Source organism: Carassius auratus, chromosome 2, assembly GCF_003368295.1.
Source record: "Carassius auratus strain Wakin chromosome 2, ASM336829v1, whole genome shotgun sequence".
In the NCBI taxonomy this organism is placed as follows: domain Eukaryota; kingdom Metazoa; phylum Chordata; class Actinopteri; order Cypriniformes; family Cyprinidae; genus Carassius; species Carassius auratus.
Window position 1 is genome coordinate 1099454 of NC_039244.1, and position 23195 is coordinate 1122648.

At 41.7% G+C, this 23195-nt stretch overlaps 1 long non-coding RNA gene and 1 pseudogene across 1 annotated transcript; one reads left to right on the forward strand and one right to left on the reverse strand.

Moving 5' to 3' along the window:
• Window positions 1-4931: 4931 nt before the first annotated feature.
• LOC113111616 (tripartite motif-containing protein 16-like) lies at window positions 4932-9040 on the reverse strand (annotated as a pseudogene).
• On the forward strand, window positions 9038-19782 carry LOC113111623 (uncharacterized). The gene is made up of 4 exons (XR_003293342.1): window positions 9038-9277; window positions 12592-12669; window positions 18586-18674; window positions 19651-19782. It is a non-coding gene; the product is annotated as an uncharacterized LOC113111623 (long non-coding RNA).
• The last annotated feature ends 3413 nt before the right edge of the window (window positions 19783-23195 follow it).

The window sequence follows — 23195 nt, forward strand, 5'->3', positions numbered from 1 at the left end:
CGCCTCGGGACTCCACTCCTCTGGTTCCACCTCGTCACTCCATCCCTCCGGTTCCACCTCCATCCTCGGTCACTCCGGCTCCACAGCGGTCTGCCAGGACCCCGCCTCTGCCTTGGTCGCCTGAGCCTTCTGCTCCACCTAGGCCCTCCGGAACCTCTATGTCACCCTGGCTCTGCGGCTGTGCTGCTCCATCTTGGGCTCCTCACCCACCGGTGCAGTCTCCGCCTGTCGGCCCCCTGGTGTCGTCGACCCCTCCTTCACCATGGCTCCTCCCGCCGTCGACTCCACCTTGGATCTCCGTCCTGGCTGGTCTCTGGTGGACCATCTGGCTCCTCCTGGCTCCTTCCTCCGTGGTCCCTGTCTGCTGGCCCCCTCCTGGGAGTCCGTCCTCCACCGGAACACCTCCTCCCAAGTTCCCACCCACGCCTCCCTCGGTTGTTTCTACGGTGCGAGGACGCACCTACCGGGAGGGGGGAGTACTGTCATACCTGGTCTCATTTAGTGTGTCTTTGCCCCTGTGACCCAGTTTCTGTCTTCCGTGTTTGGTTTGATTAGTTCCCAGGTGTGTCTGTTCTATTCCTCATGTGTTCCATGTCCCTGTTAATTTAGTCATGCCATCCACCTGTGTTTCCCCAATTATCCTTTTGTACATAAGCCTTGTCCTTTCAGTTCTGTTTAGTCGGGTCTCCTCACTTGATGCCTACTTGCGACTTGCAACTTGATGCTTACTGGCTATTTACGTGTGTCTACCTCCGTGCTCCATTTGTTGGATATATTAAAAGCCTTATTTCATCTATCCTCGGCTCGTGTTCCTTCCGGCAGCGTAAACCGTGACAAATATAAGGCTATTATAAATAAATTTTATTATTTGTGAGTTGTACACTATTCATACATTGGATTATTTTATTTATTGCAGTTTTTCTTTCACTTTTGTAAAGTAAAAAGTTAATACAAATTGTATTTGATTGTTTTGATTTAGAGCAGTGAATAACTGCTATTAAAATATAATAGGGTATCACTGTTTATTACTGATTTTCAAGGTTACTGAACTCTTGAAATGATTTGGATATACCGTTCAAACAACACAAGATTGGCCCCTCTGTATTATTCGTGGCCCCTCTTGTGCCCCCCAGTTGAAAAAAATCCTAGAATCGCCCCTGTGCTAAACCATTCAGGGCTTTATAAGTAATAAGCAATTTTTTTTTTTTTAAATCTATATGATTTTTGATAGGGAGCCAGTGCAGTGTTGACAGGACCGGGCTAATATGGTAATACTTCCTGGTTCTAGTAAGAACTCTTGCTGCTCCATTTTGGACTAGCTGTAGTATGTTTACTAAGCATGCAGAACAACCACCCAATAAAGCATTACAATATTCTAGCCTTGAATCTAACCATAAATGCATGGATTAACATTTCTTCATTTGATATTGACAGCATATTACATAATTTAAATATATTTTTGAGATAGAAAAATGCAGTTTTACAAATGCTAGAAACGTGGCTTTCTAAGGAAAGATTGCGATCAAATAGCACACCTAGGTTCCTAACTGATGACGAAGAATTGACAGAGCAGCCATCAAGTCTTAGACAGTGATCTAGGTTATTACATGCAAAGTTTTTAGGTCCTATATTTAACACCTCTGTTTTTTTTTTAAATTTAGCAGTAAAAAATTACTCGTCATCCAGTTTTTTATATCAACTATGCATCCCATTAGTTTTTCAAATTGGTGTGTTTCACCGGGCCGCGAAAAAATATAGAGCTGTGTATCATCAGCATAACAGTGAAAGCTAACACCATGTTTCCTGATGTTATCTCCCAAGGGTAACATGTAAAGTGTGAAGAGTAACGACCCTATTACTGAGCCTTGAGGTACTCCATACTGCACTTGTGATCAATATGATACCTCTTCACTGCTAAGAATTGATGGCGGTCATATAAGTACGTTAAACCATGCTAATGCACTCCCATTAATGCCAACAAAGTGTTCTAGTCTATGCAAAAGAATGTTGTGGTCAATTGTGTCAAACGCAGCACTAAGATCCAATAGAACTAATAGAGAGATACAACCACGATCAGATGATAAGAGCAGATCATTTGTAACTCTAAGGAGAGCAGTTTCAGTACTATGATACGGTATAAATACTGACTGGAAATCCTCACATATACCATTTTTCTCTAAGAAGGAATATAATTGTGAGGATACCACCTTTTCTAGAATCTTGGACAGAAAAGGGAGATTCGAGATTGGTCTATAATTAACTAGTTCTTTGGGGTCAAGTTGTGGGGTTTTTTATGAGAGGCTTAATAACAGCCATTTTGAAGGTTTTGGGAACATATCCTAATGACAATGAGGAATTAATAATAGTCAGAAGAGGATCTATGACTTCTGGAAGCACCTCTTTTAGGAGCTTAGATGGAATAGGGTCTAACATACAGGTTGGTTTAGATTATTTAACAAGTTTATACAACACACACACATGCCCACACATGTTTGTTTTTGTGAAAAGTGGGTTCATCACATAGGCGCAATGGTTTTTATACTGTACAAACTGTATATTCTATGGCCCTACACCAACCCTACACCTAACCCTCACAGGAAATTTTGTGCATTTTTACTTTCTTAAAAAAAAAAAAAAAAACTCATTCTGTACGATTTATAAGCATTTTGAAAAATGGGGACATGGGTTATGTCATCATAAGTCACCCTCTCCTTGTAATACCTGTGTCATATCTGTAACAGGGAGTCAGAGGCGTTCGGATCCATGTGCAGAAACTGTATTAAGAGAATGGTCATACAAGCAGAAATCAGGAATGGTATGTTAGGGATATCCAGAATCATAAATGGTAACGAGCAGAAATCAGGGCAGGCAGCAGAGAATCAGAGTCAGTTTAAAAAATCCAAGATCATACACAGGGAGAACTTACATTAGGAGAAACGCTCAGAAATGTCAGACAGGCTAAACAAGACTTTGCAGTGAGTGAGAGTGATTGTGCTGCTTTTATGTGTGTGTAAATGAGGTGCAGGTGTGGCAAGGAAATTAGCCATGACCGGAATGAATGAGAGCTCATAGACAGCCTCCATTGCTGTGACAGGATAGGACGAGAGCTCTGGAAGTTCGGCTGAGATCTGACAGGGCACTGGAAGTGCGGCTGAGATGTGACGATGCTCTGGTAGATCCGTGGTGATTTGGCTTGGTTCCGGAGGATGGACTGTGACTTGGCTTGGTTCCGGAGGATGGACTGTGACTTGGCTTGGTTCCGGAGGATCGACTGTGACTTGGCTTGGTTCCGGAGGATCGACTGTGACATGGCTTGGTTCCGGAGGATTGACTGTGACTTGGCTTTGCTCATGAAGTTTAACTGTGGTCTTACTTGACTCATGGGTGATAATGGTGCCTTGACCTGACTCTGGACGGTCAACAATGACCTGACTAGACCCCGGGAACTCATCAGGGACCTGATCAACGGTGACCTGACTAGAATCATGAAGTTTAACTGTTGTTTCACTTGACTCTTGGGTGTTAGTGGTGACTTGACTTGACTCTGGAAAGTCGACGGGGACCTGACTTCACTCTGGAAAGTTGACTGAGGCGGCCATCTTGTGCAGCAGCGCTAGGCTGGCAGCCATCTTGTGCAGTGATTTTGGGGCTTTAAAGTCCTCTGCCTCTACCACAGTGAGAGGAGAACCACATAACAAGAGTGCAAAGTCCATTATGTCCCTTAAGCTGCCATTAGACTCCCCTCTAGGTAACCATGATTTTACTGGTTCATTGAGTCCAAAACGGAATAAATCCTTAAACAAGACTTCAACGTCTAGAGGAACTCGATATACCAACTCACAGAACTGTTGAACATAGTCCTCAATAGATCTCCTTGCCTTAGATTTAACAGCTGGTCGACTGGATCTGTGGTTAGGCTGGATTGGTGATAGGCTGACATTGAAACCAGAATTGATACCTCAGTGAGAAGGGGATACCGGGCTGCTGGATCCTGGTATGGCAAAGTCTTCTGTAACAGGGAGTCAGAGGCGTTCAGATCCATGTGGAGAAGCTTTATTAAGAGAATGGTCATACAAGCAGAAATCAGGAATGGCGTCAGGTATGTTAGGGATATCCAGAATCATAAACGGTAACGAGCAGAGATCAGGGCAGGCAGCAGAGAATCAGAGTTAGTTTAAACAATCCAAGATCATACACAGGGAGAACTAACGCTAGGAAAAACGCTCGGAAATGTCAGACAGGTTAAACAAGACTTTGCAGTGAGTGAGAGTGATTGTGCTGCTTTTATGTGTGTGTAAATGAGGTGCAGGTGTGGCAAGGAAATTGGCTGATGAATGAGGTGCAGGTGTGGCAAGGTGATTGTGAGACAGTGACTCATGGGGAATGTAGTTTGGGTGTTGTGCAACAGTATGAGAGGTGCTAGTGTCCAAGTGACATCTGGTGGTTGATGGGTGGAATGGTCCTGAGTTGAGTGCCCTCTACTGAAGTTCATGGGCACTCCATATAATGATCGTGACATCAGAAACACTGAGTGAATCCAGAGTGAGTCCAGATCGGAATAACACAAACACACCCACACACCCACACACTCACTCACACCCACACACACACACACACACACATATTGCAAAGTACCTTATTATTTATTGTCACTAAAATGAACTATATTATCATCCAGCTCTTTATATAAGTATAACAAATCTCAGCTGCTGGATTGTTTATATCATCACAACTGTAAACATATTATTGTCTGCCTCTAATCTGATAAATGCATCTATAAGGCAAACACTGTTGTTTATATTGATGATATAAATACATTATTTTCAGCTGCTCTTAAACACCTGCAGGTCCTTCCTGTGACAGTTTGTGGCTCTCGTCCTCATGTAGGTCAGGTGTGTGTTTCACTGAACACTCTGCACTATCAACACACACACACACACACACACACACACACAAGAAGTACAAGTACCATTTTCCTTAAATGTCATGAAATTGCATGTTGTATAATAGGAACTATAGCATTTTGTAAACGTAATGTCATTTACATGTTTTAACACAAATTATTAACAAGGTATTACCTAAAAATATGCTCTATGAGGTGAATAACGAAAATTGAGGTAAGGTAATTTTAATGAAAATAATAATAATATTAAAATAATTATGAATTACTTTTAAAACTAAATCAACACAAACCAAAATAGAAACACATGGTTACTCAGCTGACTCTCTCTCTCTCACACACACACACACACAGAGAGAGAGATCTTACTGTCTATATGAGGATTTATGCAGCTCAAAGCATTATGGGTAGAATCTCTTGTCAGTCTATTCTGATTCATCAGCACATTTTCACTGTTGATCCAGAACCAACCCAAAACCCAGGATAGAGCGGCTGAGTGAATGTGGTCTGGACTGTGTGGATGAGGCTCATTGTGTCAGAGACGCTGTAGAAGGACAGAGTTCCTGCTCTGTGATCCACAAACACTCCTATTCTACTGATGATGTACTTTATCGGGAGATCAGTCTTTATGTTATTGTGAATGAATGAGTAACTAGAGGAAGAGCAGAACAAACTCCAGGACTGATCATTATATCCAAACATACACTCAATACCTCCCTTCCTGCTGATGCTCTTATATGAGACTGATATATACACACCAATATCTCCTCTCCACTCAATCTCCCAGTAACAGCGTCCACACACACTCTCTCTACACAACACCTGAGGCCACAGATCAAATCTGTCTGGATGATCAGGATACGACTGATTTTTGTTAGTGTTAGTGATCGTTCTGTTGTTCTCAGACAGACGGAGGCGTTTATTCAATGTGTTCAGATCCGGAGTGAGCTGACGGGAATCTGATGGAGATAAAACACATCAGAATCAGGAATTATGAATCTGTTTGATCTCTTCATGTTCAGTGTATCATCAGTGTCTCAGATGAACAGATATATGTGCACATCATCATTTATAAAACTCTTCTTTCTCCTTCTACAGGAAGAACATGAAGACTCTCAGAGAGTTTTTCTGTTGGTTTTCTTACTGACTTACATTGTAGGAAGTCGTTCCTGGTTCTGGGATCAATGTTGGTGAATGTTTCTGTGGAAATCAACAGACATGAACAGTGTGATTCTCATGATCCTGCATCTATTCCTAACACATTTCTAATATGATGTTCTCCATGATATGAGATGATGATGGACTGGTTTCTGAGAGCAGATGAATCTCCAGGATTTTACCTCTGTCTGAGATCTTCTTGATCTCCTCTTTGCAGAAATTCTCCAGTTTGTCTCTCAGCCGATGGACAGATTCTCTCAGATCATCAGAAGAGACGAGAGAACTGAAGAGATCATCATTTACGTCTGTAGATTCAGGAGGAGCTGAGAGAGACTGGAAACTCTACAGAAAACAGAAATCAAACTCATCAGCTCCACACTTCACTCAATAACCTTCAGGGACATCAGATTTGATCTTTAGTAACTCTCCTCCTCGAGTAACTGAATATAAATAGAAATATATTGGGGCAAATATTTGCTAGTCTCCATAATACCTGATCTCACCCGTAGTCTAGATTAGAATTAAACAAGCACATTATTTTACAGGACATGGATTTAAAAAGATTATTTCCAGAGAATGCCATTTCTGAAAGCTGAAATCCATTTGTTCTTCTAGATCTGTGTTACCTGCAGGAACTGGATGTGATCCTGTGTGTATGAAAGCTGCTCCAGCTCAGCGTCTCTCCTCCTCAGATCATTGATCTCCTGCTCCAGTCGCTCCAGTCGTTCTTCAGCTCGACTCACTGCAGTCTTTTCCTGATCTCTGATCAGTCGTATCAGCTCAGAGCGGCTTCTCTCAATGGAGCGGATGAGCTCAGTAAAGATCCTCTCACTGTCCTCCACTGCTGTCTGTGCAGAGCGCTGTTAGGACACACAGTGATTCAGCTTCAGTGAGTCTGAACTGAGATGGAGACAAACTTCTCTTCTTCTCCAGACTCACCTTATGAGACTCCACAGTCTCTCTCAGCTGCTGGAGATCTTTCTCTCTCTGCTGGATTCTCTGCTAGAGCGTCTTCTGAGTCTCCTTCAGCTGCTTCTGCAGGACAAACAGATGATCGTCAATCTCACAGAAAACTACTGGCTCTAAATCATCATGTGAACAGATGAATCATACATGACTACTATCATACATGAATTCTCATGAAGCGTAAGGACTGTTTCACACCACATATGTAAATATTATAAAAGAGAAACTTACACAGACTGCTGTGTAATTCAACTGTGGCTCTACACAGAGAATAGATGAACTAAATGGAACTATAAATGACTTAATCTGGATTCTGTCAGATTTACTGAACAGAAAGTCGTCTCTTGTTGCATTTAACTTGTATTTTGACAATAGACTGTATAAAAAAAATGGATGTAGAGTCCATGACGTCGCCCGTGGGATTCTGAAGAGTGTTTTTAAAGCTCAAAGTTGGTGGAGCTGGCCATTGCCATCTTGGCAGCGAGTCACCGTAATAATGCAGAAATTTAAGGCTTATTATAATTTAAAGAATGAGTTATAAAAAATAATTCACCCCCTAACAGTTGTCATGATTGCCCAAGGTGTCAAATTAGCTATATAGACCAAAACCACTTTTATCACAATATTTTTTGCTATTAAGTTGGGCATTTTAACATGGGGACTTTATGGGACTGACTGCCTTTTTGCAGCCAGCTTCTAGTGGCCATTCGATTAATTGCAGTTTTAATCATGTTGGTTTCACAAGAGACTGGAAGGTTGCTGCTCGATTTTGACTGAAAGAAAAATACATTTAGTGTGGGAACAGCTGAAAAGTTTACTCCATTATTTTATGTTGTTTAATCAACGTCTATTTTACTAAAGGGTTTGCTGATAAAGTTTACGGTGTATTCTCAGCAAACAGTGAAACTCTTCTTGCAGCTGCTGTTCATTTCTACTGTCATGAGAAGTGTGAATGCTGTGAGCTGTTCATATTGTGCAGATATAAACACATATGAAACGAGTGTCAGCGATATTTCATCAGTGTCTAGTGTTAAATACCTGTTTCTCTGTCCTGTGTGCTGCAGCTGATACAGTGTTGTGGTTTTGATGTTCATCCATCGTACACAGCACACATATACACTTCTGATCAGTGCGACAGAAAACCTCGAGGAGCTTCTCATGTTTCTGGCAGATCATCTCCTGCAGTCGTCCAGTAGCTTCAGTCAATTTGTGTGGTTTACGTGAATGAAACTCCTCGTGACGATCAAAATGAGTTTGACAGTAAGACTCCAGACACACCAGACAGGACTTGACGGCTCTGTATTTTCTTCCAGTACAGATGTCACACTGCACATCTCCAGCTCCAGCCTCACAGTCAGCAGAGAGTTTGGTCTTCTTCAGTTTCTCCACCACTTCAGCCAGGATGGTGTTTGTAGCTAAAGCAGGTCTTGGACTGAAGGTCTGTCTGCACTGAGGACAGCTGTAGACTCTCTTCTGATCCTCCTGATCCCAGCAGTCTGTAATACAGATCTTACAGTAACTGTGTCCACAGGGAATGGTCATGGGATCCTTCAGGAGATCCAGACACACTGAACACATGAACTCATTCTGATCCACCGAAATTCTGGCTTCTGCCATTTTACTGCAGAAATACTGAGACTCAAATACTCAACAGCTCAACTAACACTTTAGTTTCTCTTTCCCTGAACTTATGTGATTCTGCTTCCTGGTTCTGTGTTTGAGTCACGTGTAAAACAGGTGTGTCTGTGAGTCTGTAAAGCAGGTTCCTCAATCCTGCTGAGTGTAGTTTCGACACACCTGGTTATTGAAGTGAACAAAAAGACTTTGAAAAGTTAATTCAGGTGTGTTTTTTTTGTTTAATCTAAACTCTGTGGGAAAGTCACACTAGTGAACTAGAAATGGGGAATGTGCTTTCTTGTAAATTTCTTTTAATAAATGAATATGTTTATTTGCATTCATGTCTTATTGTTTTTCATCCCTGACCCACACAAACAAGTGCAGCAGTCTGCCCCCTGCAGCATCTGTCAGGAGAAACAGGCTGGATTCAGTTGCAGGTTTACACTGAGCTTTATCTAAAGCAGATGAAACAAGGCAGATGAGTATCGTTCCACAGTTTAACTCATTCGGCAGCCGAGACCCAGAGAAATGAGAGCTGGAATCTTCTAGGAATACTGCATTCGTGAGAACAAGAGGCAGAGCAAGACAGCAAAAGACACTGGAGCCTGAGGACAAGACAAGACAAGACAAGACAAGGTGAGAACACAGACCAGCTCGAGCTATTGGTAATAGTTACAACAGTCTGGCCATGAACAGAGAAACACAGGGAATTATAAAGGGAAAAAATTAGAAGAGCACTGAGAACAGGTGGCGAACAATTAACGTTAACAACTGAGAAACAAGGAGGGCGGGGAACTCAAATCAAACAGGCAGATGCAATGAGCTGTCAAACCATGTAAACACACATTCACAACCCCAAAAGGCAGGTGATTAGCCCAAAACACTGACAGTACCCCCCCCCCCCCCAGGAGCGTCACCTGATGCTCCAGGAAGGGGCCTACCTCTGTGAGTTTGACAAGACAAACAGAAACAACCTTTAAGGACAGGACAAAACAGACAGGATAGCCCCTTCAGATGGCTGACAACTTACAGGAGTATCCTCCAAGGGACTCGTCAGAAGCAGCAGACAGCTGGTCTGGTATGATCTCGTGGTCGCAACCTCTAGCAGGAACAACCTCCGCAGGCTTGACAAGGCAAACAGGAACACATCTCCACAGCCATGACCCATCTGGCAAAGACGACCTCAGGACATAACCGGACCGACAGGAACATTTTACATGACCATAACTTGACAAGCAGGAACACCGTCTAAGGCCTTGACCCAACTGGCAGGAATGACCTCTGTAGGTTTGACAGGACAGGCAGGAACACTTTACATGGCCCAGATGTGACCAGTAGGAACAACACTTGAGGACTTGACAAGACAGGAACAATCTCTATGGCCAAACAGACAAAGTAGGTAGGGGCAACCTCTGAAGGTGAGATCTCTGGACACTTGACAACATCTGTGGACATGACAGGAGGGATCTCTGGGGGACTTGACAACGTCTGTAAACTAAACAGGAATGACCACAGGGGACTTGACACACGATTGACAGGAACATTTTCTATGGGCTTGACAGGCATTAGGATCGCCATGGTAGACCGGCGGATTGTTTAGCATGGGGTTCAGAATAGTGGGACACCTGGCTCGTCGGCTCTCGCTAAAGGCTATCCACCCGTGTGAGGACTTTGGAGACTCGGGCAATAAGAGCGTCCAAATCCTGAGCGATGGTGTTGAGCTGGATGGCAAGCTGACGAGAACTGAACTCCCTGCTGCACGAGAGCCGAGCGAAGTGGATCAGATCCCACTGAAACCATAATTGGCCAGACTGTTCTGACAGGACAAACAGGCTGGATTCAGTTGCGGGTTTACACTGAGCTTTATCTAAAGCAGATGAAACAAGGCAGATGAGTATCGTTCCACAGTTTAACTCATTCGGCAGCCGAGACCCAGAGAAATGAGAGCTGGAATCTTCTAGGAATACTGCATTCGTGAGAACAAGAGGCAGAGCAAGACAGCAAAAGACACTGGAGCCTGAGGACAAGACAAGACAAGACAAGACAAGGTGAGAACACAGACCAGCTCGAGCTATTGGTAATAGTTACAACAGTCTGGCCATGAACAGAGAAACACAGGGAATTATAAAGGGAAAAAATTAGAAGAGCACTGAGAACAGGTGGCGAACAATTAACGTTAACAACGGAGAAACAAGGAGGGCGGGGAACTCAAATCAAACAGGCAGATGCAATGAGCTGTCAAACCATGTAAACACACATTCACAACCCCAAAAGGCAGGTGATTAGCCCAAAACACTGACAGTACCCCCCCCCCCCCCAGGAGCGTCACCTGATGCTCCAGGAAGGGGCCTACCTCTGTGAGTTTGACAAGACAAACAGAAACAACCTTTAAGGACAGGACAAAACAGACAGGATAGCCCCTTCAGATGGCTGACAACTTACAGGAGTATCCTCCAAGGGACTCGTCAGAAGCAGCAGACAGCTGGTCTGGTATGATCTCGTGGTCGCAACCTCTAGCAGGAACAACCTCCGCAGGCTTGACAAGGCAAACAGGAACACATCTCCACAGCCATGACCCATCTGGCAAAGACGACCTCAGGACATAACCGGACCGACAGGAACATTTTACATGACCATAACTTGACAAGCAGGAACACCGTCTAAGGCCTTCACCCAACTGGCAGGAATGACCTCTGTAGGTTTGACAGGACAGGCAGGAACACTTTACATGGCCCAGATGTGACCAGTAGGAACAACACTTGAGGACTTGACAAGACAGGAACAATCTCTATGGCCAAACAGACAAAGTAGGTAGGGGCAACCTCTGAAGGTGAGATCTCTGGACACTTGACAACATCTGTGGACATGACAGGAGGGATCTCTGGGGGACTTGACAACGTCTGTAAACTAAACAGGAATGACCACAGGGGACTTGACACACGATTGACAGGAACATTTTCTATGGGCTTGACAGGCATTAGGATCGCCATGGTAGACCGGCGGATTGTTTAGCATGGGGTTCAGAATAGTGGGACACCTGGCTCGTCGGCTCTCGCTAAAGGCTATCCACCCGTGTGAGGACTTTGGAGACTCGGGCAATAAGAGCGTCCAAATCCTGAGCGATGGTGTTGAGCTGGATGGCAAGCTGACGAGAACTGAACTCCCTGCAGCACGAGAGCCGAGCGAAGTGGATCAGATCCCACTGAAACCATAATTGGCCAGACTGTTCTGACAGGAGAAACAGGCTGGATTCAGTTGCGGGTTTACACTGAGCTTTATTGAAAGCAGATGAAACAAGGCAGATGAGTATCGTTCAACCGTTTAACTCATTCGGCAGCCGAGACCCAGAGAAACGAGAGCTGGAATCTTCTAGGAGTACTGCATTCGTGAGAACAAGAGGCAGAGCAAAACAGCAAAAGACACTGGAGCCTGAGGACAAGACAAGACAAGACAAGGTGAGAACACAGACCAGCTCGAGCTATTGGTAAGAATTACAACAGTCTGGCCATGAACAGAGAAACACAGGGAATTATAAAGGGAAAAAATTAGAAGAGCACTGAGAACAGGTGGTGAACAATTAAGGTTGACAACGGAGAAACAAGGAGGGCGGGGAACTCAAATCGAACATGCAGACGCAGTGAGCTGTCAAACCATGTAAACACACATTCACAACCCCAAAAGGCAGGTGATTAGCCCCAAACCCTGACAGAATCAACATCAGCTCTAAGAAGGCAACACACCACAGCCATCAGCTTCCGGTAGAATGGTGATGCAGCCTCTAAAAAGATGCAAAGTATCCATGAGATTCCAAGACATTCGGTGATGACTTCGCCACTCCCTCCACCAGAGGAGGGCTGGAGGCTGATGTCTGGTACATCTCTAATTCCCAAAACATCAACAAAAGAGCAGTTTGTTCAAGCTTGTGACCTCGGCACCATCTTTCTCCACAGGCCAAGAAATTGTGGTTGCAGGACACACTGCTTCCTCATGCACCTCCTGCCAACCCTCTGAAGGATCCTGGGGAACAGGTAAGAGTTGCAAGACACCCACTCTCTCAACTTCAGGATGCTACATTTTCTGATTTGGGGCCTGCACATGCTCCCCTTCAAGATATAGATGCATAAACATTTACATTTAATTATAATTATTAATTTGTTACATTTACATAGAGCTTTTCTGGTTACTCAAAGCACTTTACATGAAGGTGGGAATCTCCTCATCCACCACCAGTTTGCAGCATCCACCTGCTAATGGATCTCAGACTTCTGGAGGGATGTAGATTTGTAGTAGTGAGTGGAAGTAGACGGGTGATTGATGCAGTAGAGATGCAGTAGTGTCACTGCATCTCTAATTATTTTTATAGGTTTGATTGTGCTTGATGGAAGTCTGGCCAAAAGAGCATTCCAGCCTAGAAATGACAAGGGTCTGAACAAGAAGTTGTGCAGTATGTTACGTTAGAAAAGGCCTGATCTTTCTGATGCTGTGCAATACGAACCTACAAGATCGAACATTCTTTGCAATGTGGTCTTTGAAGGCCAGCTGGTCATCATAGATTACACCAAGTTGATGGGTTTAATGTAAAGGAACCTAGCTGGATGTTGAAATCATGCTGTAGAGCTAGAGTGGCAGGGAAGACAAGAAGCTCAGTCTTTGCCAGGTTAAGCTGTGGTTGATATTCTTTCATCCATGCCGGGATGTCCACCAGGCAGCCTGAGATCTGTGCAGCTACCATTGGATCATCTGGATGAAATGAGAGATAGAGCTAAATGTCATCAGCATAGCACTGGTAGCACAGCATAGCAGTGATGTATTGTATATGGAGAAGAGGAAGGGTCCAAAAACTGATCCCTGAGGAAACCCAGTGACCATTTGATGTGCTTTAGATCCCACCCTGAAAGACCAATGAGATAGGATTCAAACCAGCACAGTGGAATCCCTGTGATGCCCAGTGATAAGAGGGAAGACAGAAGGATCTGATGAGTGTCCAAGTGTCCAAAGCAGCAGATAGATCCAGAGGAAGAACTGATGATTCGGAATCAGCTTTTGCAATCTGCAAGGCTCAGTTGAATGGCCACTCCTGAAACCTGACTGGTTAGTGTCCAGTTGATTGTTCTGTGAAAGAAACAATAATGCCTGGTTGAAAACAACCCTTTCAAGGGTTTTTGCTACAAATCGAAGGAGAGAGACAGGTCTGTAGCTATCTATAAATGAAGTGTTTAATGTAGTTTTATTTGAGCAGTTGGGTTATCTGAGCCTGCTTGAATGCAGTAGGGAAGGAACCTGTGAGGAGAGATGTGTTGATAATGTGTAAGTGCTGGTAACAGTGTAGAGCCCCTTTCACACTGCCATTCCGGCAAATACAGGGGTAAAGTGTTCCTGTAATTGTTCCCTGGTCGCTAGATTTGGCACTTTCACACTGCCAGTGATGACCGGTATATGTGCGTGCTTTCACACACAACCCTTGAAGATCCAGTAACGACACGTGACATCAGCGCGTGACGTGTAATGTACGAGTCGACAGCGCTTGGCACGTTATACTTTAACTGAAGCAAGCAAACGATCTCGGCGTCAGCGCGGAAAGTGAGGAACTAACTGATCTCTGCTTCATTACAGTTTGCACATATGTTTTCGTCGCGAATGTTGATCTTCCTTCAAAACAGCCGGTAAAAGAGTCGCGCGATAACGCGCGTCATCACTTCCATACGGAATTAGATCTGGCTTTTGTTCACACAGCGCTCGTTCCGGATCGATTACCGCAATGTTACTAGGTCCCCGACCCGGGTTCAATTCGGTAATCAATTCCGGGACGTGGTTGCTTTCACACAGAAGGCGACCAGGCAATGTTACGGGAATATTGCGGGTCCGACGTGCAGTGTGAAAGGGGCTTAGGAGAGATGATTGGAGGAGGTGTGAGGAGATTGGGTCCAGAGGTCATGTTGTAGGATGGCTGGAGAGGAGAAATTTTGATACTTCTACCTCAGTGAGGGGACAGAAGGGGAAGATGGGAGTTTTAGCAGTGGGTTTGTATGGTTTGATGTCCTCTGTGTGTGGGAATAAGAACTGACTACTGATTGTTCTAGTTTTTTCTTTGAAGATTGTGGCAAAAATATTCAGCTGCTATAGAAGTATTGGGAGATGGTGAAGGGGGACAGGGGAGAGAATTGAATGTTTTGAAGAGATAATGTCTGTCTGGAATGCTGTTAATCTTGTCAGAATTATGAGTATCTTCAAGTATGAAGAATTGGCAGTATGGACTTCAGCAGAGAAAGATGAAAGTAAATTGCATTCACATCCAGAGATGAGAAATAGAAAGGTGAGGGAAGAGAGGAGAATAGTACAGAGGAAAGATGGGAGGGGAGGTTTCTTCTAAAAGTAACCGGTATGGGGGGTTGGTGGCACACAGGTAGCAAAATGTAGTTTAAATGTAATGAAGAAATGGTCAGAGATATGTAGGGCTTTCACCAAAATGTTGTCTGCAATACAACTGCGTTTGAATATTAAGTCAAGTTGGTTGCCTGATATCTGTGTGCTTGTACTGGTAAATCGTTTGAGATCAAATGAAGCAAGGAGTGAATGGAAATCCGTAGCATAAAGCTTTTCCAGATTAATGTTGAAGTTGCCAAAGACTAAAAGTGGACTTCCATCCATCGGGAATGAGGACAGCAGCCCATCCAGCTCCTCTATGAAGGGGGCTAGAATTTGCCCAGGGGGGTAGTCAATTTATACAACCTGGAGTTTTATAGGAGCTGTTACAGTAATGAGATTCAAATGAGTTATAATTGCATAGGGGAGAGTGGGTTGAGTATTTCCAATTGTTTGAAATGAGCAGAACAGTGTCCTCACTCCAGCCAACCTGTCAGGGGTTGTGAGTGAAGGAGAAGTTGTTAGCCTAGAGCGGCTGTGGTTTCTGAGAGTACCGGATGAATCCAGGGCTAAGTCAAGCCCAAGATGCTGAGTGTGGATTGTAAAGAAAAAACAAAAATGAAGTCTGCTTTGTTGACACCTGAGACACAGAACTGATACACACTGAGAAACATTTTCTCCCAAGATTAGTTTGCAGTGATCATCCTCAAGGACACATACTTTCACAACTTGCTTTTCCCTCTTTGCAGACTGTTCCTTCAGTTTGCTTTTTTCGTTTGCACCCTACTCTTCAGACCTGATGCTCCTACTAACAGTCCTTCCCTGGCAGATTCCCCTGAGGGACCTTGAGAAGGACCTCTTTTTCTCAAGGACGTGCAACAGATGGCATCTGCTTCCAGATCTGTGGAACCTAGGCTGTGGCTCCTGAATGGGACTCTGAGAACTTAAGTGGCCTGTCACAGGCAGTTATAGACAATAACACTCAATAACAGGCAAGGATCCCCTCTACTATGCAGGTGTCATTGTTGTGCTTTCTTTTTTGCAAGAAAGGCTGAAGTGGAGGCTGTGTCCCTCCACCATGAAAGTGTACGCTGCTGCCATTTAGTTATATCATGATGCAGTGCACAGCAGGTCCCTGGAGAAGCACAATCTGAACATCAGGTTCTTGAGAGGAGATAGGAGGTTAAACCCTCCAAGACTGCACCTCATCCCCTCATCCTTGCTGGGCTACAGAAAACCTTTGAGCCTCTCAAATCAATTGAGCTTAAGATTCTATCTTTTAACTCAGCACTCATGACCAGGCTCGCATCCATCATTAGGGTGGGGGACCTGCAAGCATCTTTGGTCAATGAAAAATGCCTAGAATTGGGGTCAGCTGATTATTGTGTGATCCTGAAACCCCGGTCTGGATATGTGACCAAATTTCCACCCCTCCCTTCTGGATCAGGTGTTGAACTTGCAGGATTTACATGCACCTTGTGGATTTACATGGACCACACACAGAGCTTCAGAAGCTCAGACCAGCTCTTTGTCTGCTTTGGAGGTAGGGAAAGGAAAAGGCTGCAAGGAGACAAGTTGCTCAAATTTAGGAATAGGAATGTTGTCCCATTCTTGTCTAATACAGGCTTGTAGCTGCTCAACTGTCTTAGGTCTTCTTGGGTTGTTTTTGTCCTCTTTAGTCAGGATGACATGGTGTACCAGTTTTCCAAAAAGAACTTCAAATTTTGACTTGTCTGACCACAGAACAGTTTTCCACTTTGCCACAGTCCATTTTAAATGAGCCTTATCCCAGAGAAAACTCCTGCGCTTCGGGATCATGTTTAGATATGGCTTCTTTTTTGACCTATACATTTTTAGCCGACAATGGCGAAAGGCACGGTGGATTGCGTTCACTGACAATGTTTTCTGGAAGTATTCCTGAGCCCATGTTGTGATCTCCATTACAGCATCATTCCTGTATGTGATGCAGTGCCGTCTAAGAGCTGAAGATCATGGGCATCCAGTATGGTTTTCCGCCTTGACCCTTACACACAGAGATTGTTCCAGATTCTCTGAATCTTTGGATGATATTATGCACTGTAGATGATGATAACTTCAAACTCTTCTCTGAGAAACTCCTTTCTGATATTGCTCCACTATTGTTCGCCACAGCATTGGGGGAAGTGGTGATCCTCTGCCCATCTTGACTTCTGAGAGACACTGCCACTCTGAGAGGATCTTTTTATACCCAATCATGTTCCCAATTTACCTTATAAGTTGCAAATTCTTAAAGTTGCTGTTCCTTATATGTACATTTAACTTTTCCCGCCTTTTATTGCTGCCTGTCCCAACCTTTTTGTAATGTGTAGCTCTCATGAAATCCAAAATGAGCCAATATTTGGCATGACATTTCAAAATGTCTCACTTTCAACATTTGATATGTTATATATATTCGATTGTGAATAAAATATAAGTTTATGAGATTTGTAAATTATTACATTCGTTTTTTACTCACAATTTGTACACTGTCCCAACTTTTTTGGAATCGGGTTTGTATACACACACATATATATATATAAATTAAATTTACAAATTAAATTAAATTAAATTAATGCATTTAGCAGACGCTTTTATCCAAAGCGACTTAAAGTGCATTCAGGCTATCAATTTTTACCTATCATGTGTTCTCGGGGAATCGAACCCCCAACCTTGCGCAATGCTCTACCAATTGAGCTACAGGAACACTATATATATATATATATATATATATATATATATATATATATATATATATATATATATACGACAAACTAAGCCAGTTGTGTAATATAAAACACCAGTTTATACTTTAGAGATTTAACTCAAATTCAGTCCCTTATGGTGGGGATCGTTAAAATGCTGGCTCAGTTTACTCCACAGGATTTGGCTCACTTTGCCTCATAGCTGCCATTTTGGACAAAAACTAGCTAGCTTATTAATTTTGGCTAATTGATTCATTTGAATGGTTTTATATGCTACTAAATCACTAATATAGATCCCAAATAATTGTAGATCTGGATAAATTTGCTTTGATGTAGCAGCCATTCCATGTTATGCAAAAATTTTACTTTGACAAGCCAAAAACATTTTCTAAAGTAAACTGGTGCCTTCTATTCCTCCCATGTGTTTCTCATTTTCACAGTCTGGCAGAAATTATGTTTGGTTCTAAAATACATGTTCACATAACAGTAAAAGTGTACAGTTGCCAAGATACAGTTTTTTTTAAAACTCTTGTTGAAGGATGGAACAAAGGCGTCCATCCTCCCACAACCTTGAACCACCGGCTGAACGTCTGGGACTCGCTCTCGGATCCTCAGCACAAAGACGTCCTCAGAGAGACGCCATACATCAGTATCAGCATAACATCTCCAGGCTCATGTTCACAACTGAGACGCTTTCTTCTCCTTATGGGAACCAAGACATTTCTCCACAAAGTCAAAAAAGTACTAGTATTACTATGTACACACACACACACACACACACACACACAATAGAGTTACCTGCTGTGTGTCAATGTGTTCTTTTCTTTGTTGTCTTTGTCAGTCTTTCTCTTTTATCAGCAGCACTGGGACAATGTGCCTGAGGTCAGAGGTCAAAGGTCAAGGGTTAGGAGTTGCACCCCTGAGTCCGGCTCTGGATTTTCGGGGGTCGGGTCAGTAGTGTCTAAAAACCACACACTCTTACTCAACACACAAACACTGCCAAAATATGGAAATGTTCTTAAAACAAAATCAATTCACTTCAAGCAAAAATAGAAGACATCCTTTCATCTGCTTTGTCAGCAAAAGAAATATAAGTAAATAAATACTTTAAAATAAATATGTAAACATAATAATAATAAATAATAATAAATCAATTTAAAATGTAAACACAATTTTGTTGGTTATATACAAATGTTTCGGGAACGTTCCATTTGATAATATTTCAAACATTTTGGGAATGTTACTTTTGAATGTTCTCTCAATGTTAGATTAAAAACATTAGATGAACGTTCAACTAAAATGCTTTAGAAACACATTCCATGTGCAATCTATGAATGTTTTTACAATAACATTTTGCGAACATTATTAAGACTAGACACCCTGAACAAATGTTTTACTAACGTTACTGGAAGAACGTTTCTTCATAACTTTGAGAGAACCTTGACAGAACGTTCCATTAGCTGAGATTTTGTGAATAGTCCAAAAATACCTTTTTTGTAATAATTCCCAGGACGGAACAAATATTTGAATTACTGAAGGATTGAAATGATGTGGATATGAAATGATGAACATTTCTGCAGTTTATACAGGCCATCACTGATTTACACGTGAATGTGTGTGTGTGTGTGTGAGTGAGTGTGTGTGAGTGTGTGTGTGAGCAAGTGTGTGTGTGTGTGTGTGTGTGAGTGTGTGTGAGCAAGTGTGTGTGAGCAAGTGTGTCTGTGTGTGTGTGTGTGTGAGTGTGTGTGAGCAAGTGTGTGTGAGCAAGTGTGTCTGTGTGTGTGTGTGTGTGTGTGTGTGTGTGAGAGAGAGAAAACCCCTCACGTGACGCCAATAGGCAGTCAGATAGACAGGATGTGATGCGTCACATGGACGCTGTTTCCTCTTCCCCCCCCTCCCCACTTCCTCTTCTTTATCTGTTCACAGGACGTTGGGTAAGAGCGAGGCCTGCGCAGCTTCCTGTCTGAGATCACAGACACACACGGTCATTTCCTGTTTGGTGACGCCAGCGATGTTCACTTCCTCTGAAGATCAGCAGCACTTCAGATTACAGCAGCTCCCTCTTCATCCCTCAACAAACTAAAAACTGTTCCCTCTCAATTCTGAGTTGCAAATACTGATTCACTGTCTTTCTTCTTCCTCTTTTGTTGCATCGATAAAGAGAGTTAAACTCAGAAAACACTCATGCTCTTTCATTCATTCACGGTTCACTTTGAGCATCCGAGAAGAACGTTAAATATATATCACAGGTCATGTTTTATCATTAATATTAATATTTTACATTTTTATTAAAATTGTAATAAAATATTCAGTATTAGTTTTTTATTTTTAGTTTTTTTATGTAAAATACATTATGCCTAATTCATCTTTATTTCATTTTTATTTTATTTTAATACATAGTTTGTAACTAAGCACCCGATGTATTTATATATTGACTATAACAGCGCTGCTCATGATGACCGTATAGATGCGTGTAACCCATAGCAACAGCTAAACAGCCAATCACAGGCTGATGAAAAAGGTCAAAGGCTCATCGATACTAATATCAGACGTGATGTGAGTGTTATTGATCTCTGAAGAATAACTATCTGCTCTGTCAGAGGAGTACATCAGTGTTTATTACAGAGCTGCAGACGTCAGTATGGATCCGTTCACTGAGGAACACTCAGCCTTCATCACTGTGATCAATGAGTGTGTGTCTGTTATCAGCCACACACACACACACACACACACTTCAGAAGACTCTTCTCATGCTCAATCACTGACTGAAACAGCACAGTTCCTCAAAACATCTGCTTTTGTGTTGCACTGCACAAATATCTAAAGATTCTCAAATCAAGATAGTTTTAGTGGAAAAAAAAATATGCACCAAAGGGGGTCAGAAAAATAATCTTGATTTGTTTTTTTGTTTTAGACAAGACTTCTGAAGTAAATGCATCTTGATTTAAGCATGTTTAGATATTTGCACTGGAAGATAAATATATTTAGAAAATACTTTTTGGGCAGTGTGCATTTAAAACAGAACAACACAAAGGGAAGTAAACTTGTTTAAATGTGGATTTTTGGGAGAACTATTCTTTTTAACTACCTTTAACAGGAAGACCTCGCGATGATGTTTGGAAGCAGTTATTATTGTTAACTAAAACTAAAACCACAGATAAATAAATAGACAAAAAATTAATTGGTTAAAATATTACCTGAAATAAAATATTTGTGTTTAATTTCAGCTAGTTTCCAATGTAACATTCCTCATTTTAATTTAAATTGGAGTACTAAATTATCAGAATAACAACTAATTAAATAATTAATAATAAAAATAAATACTATATAAACATTTAAAAACTATATAAAACCGAAAAAAACATGACAAACTACTAAAACCTCAAACTGAAAGTGAAAATACTATATATATAATATATATAATTTTTTCTTTTAACATTTTAAGAACTCAAACGAATTCTAATTATTACCAAACGCTGTAATAGTATATTAAAGAGATTAGAGAGCAGTTATTTGAGGTGACACGTGTCAGACTCATGGTTTGTGTTTCAGATCCTGCTCTAACAGTAAACACTGAGAGAAACCGCTGAGATCGAGCCAACGGATGACACACACACCTGTGACTGACGCACACACACACACACACACACACACCAGCAGCGTCACATGACTCACACGCCGGCTAGACCAAACTAACGAACACTTACAGGAGCAACACTGACTGACTGCTTCTGTTCCTCTTTTGTAAATCAGTCTGAATAAAACCATCTGCTGAATGAACACAATGTACAGTAAACGTTGTTGTTGCATGTTTTTCAGGCTCTGCAGTGAATGGGTGCCGTCAGAATGAGAGTCTGATAAAAAACATCCCAATAATCCACAGCACTCCAGTCCATCAGTGAACATCTGGAGAAGGTTTAGATCTGTTTAATCGTTGCTTGATCTGTGCAGATTTCTCTCCTGATTCAGACCAGAACACTTTTTCACTGGAGGAAGTGTTATTCTGGATTATAGACTCTATGTGTTTGAGTTAAAATCATCTTAATGCTGGATGTGTTTCAGGTTTTGTCTTCTCCAGATGTTCACTGATGGACTGGAGTGCTGTGGATTATTGGGATGTTTTTATCAGACTCTCATTCTGACGGCAACCCATTCACTGCAGAGCATCCATTGATGAGACACTGATGCAATGCTGCATTTCTACAAACCTCATGAAGAAACAAACTCATCCTGATCTCAGAGGAACTGATGGGGAACACATTTACAGCAAATTTCTAAATTTAAATCATGTGAAAAAAATCTCACAACAGCAAACATTTCTGAATCTTAATTTATTTGCTAAAAAAGAAAATAAAAACTAAATTGCAAGCCACACAAATTTATTGCTTCTGAAAACATCTTAATTTTGAACACTACAGTTTACACTGAGACAAGTGCACACACACACACACACACACACACACACACAACACACACACACAGAATGTTTCACAGGAACAGAGGAGGTTATAAACTAATACAGTGGTATGCTACACACGTCCAGAAACGACACACGGACTACTGCAAACACCTCAATAACACGAATGTGAAGCGTTTCTGAGAGAAGACCGTGAGATCCAGTCCAGGTCATCTCCACATCTTCAGAGAGACAGACCTTCACCGAGGAGTTCAGGGACATCGCTGCTCCGTACAGAGAAAACAAATCACTCACACGCCGTCCAGAAGAACAAAACCAGCAACTGCTTCAGAGTAGCTTTCATTTCATCATCTGACTCCAGTAAAATCAGCAGAAACAGACTCTGACTCTGAGTCCTGTCTGAGAGAACAACTTCAGCAAGAATCAGCGAGTGAACACCGCACCACGACTCAAGAGTCTGAGAAACAAGCCCAGGCCATATTTCATCCTAAAATCAATGATAGAAGTTAAAATAAAATAAAAAAATCTAAGAAATAAAGCTTATTTTTATATTTATTTTATGAAAAAAAAAAAAAAATATATATATATATATATAATATATATATATATATATATATATATATATTATATATATATATATATATATATATATATTTTTTTTTTATTGATGTACTAGAATAAAACAAAAGTAGAAACAAAAATTAAAAAACAACATTTAGTAATTGAGTTATTCATTTAAGTTGCATAATTAATTTAGAATGTCATTATTTTAAAATAAATTATAGTTAATAAAAAAAAAAATAAATTAATAAAAACATTTTATAATAAGACTTACTTTTATTTTATAATAATAAAAAAGGACAAAAAAAAAACCAATTACTAAAAGTTATAAATTAAATGTATATAGTAGAAATAATTATTTAAGGCTTTATTTGAAAAACAAGATTAATTTTCTTCAGATTTTGGGGTGAAATATAAGCTGTTTTCAGGAGATTGACCCAAATCCAGGATTCATAAAGCAGCGGTCTGAACATCATCTCAGACAGACGTCTGT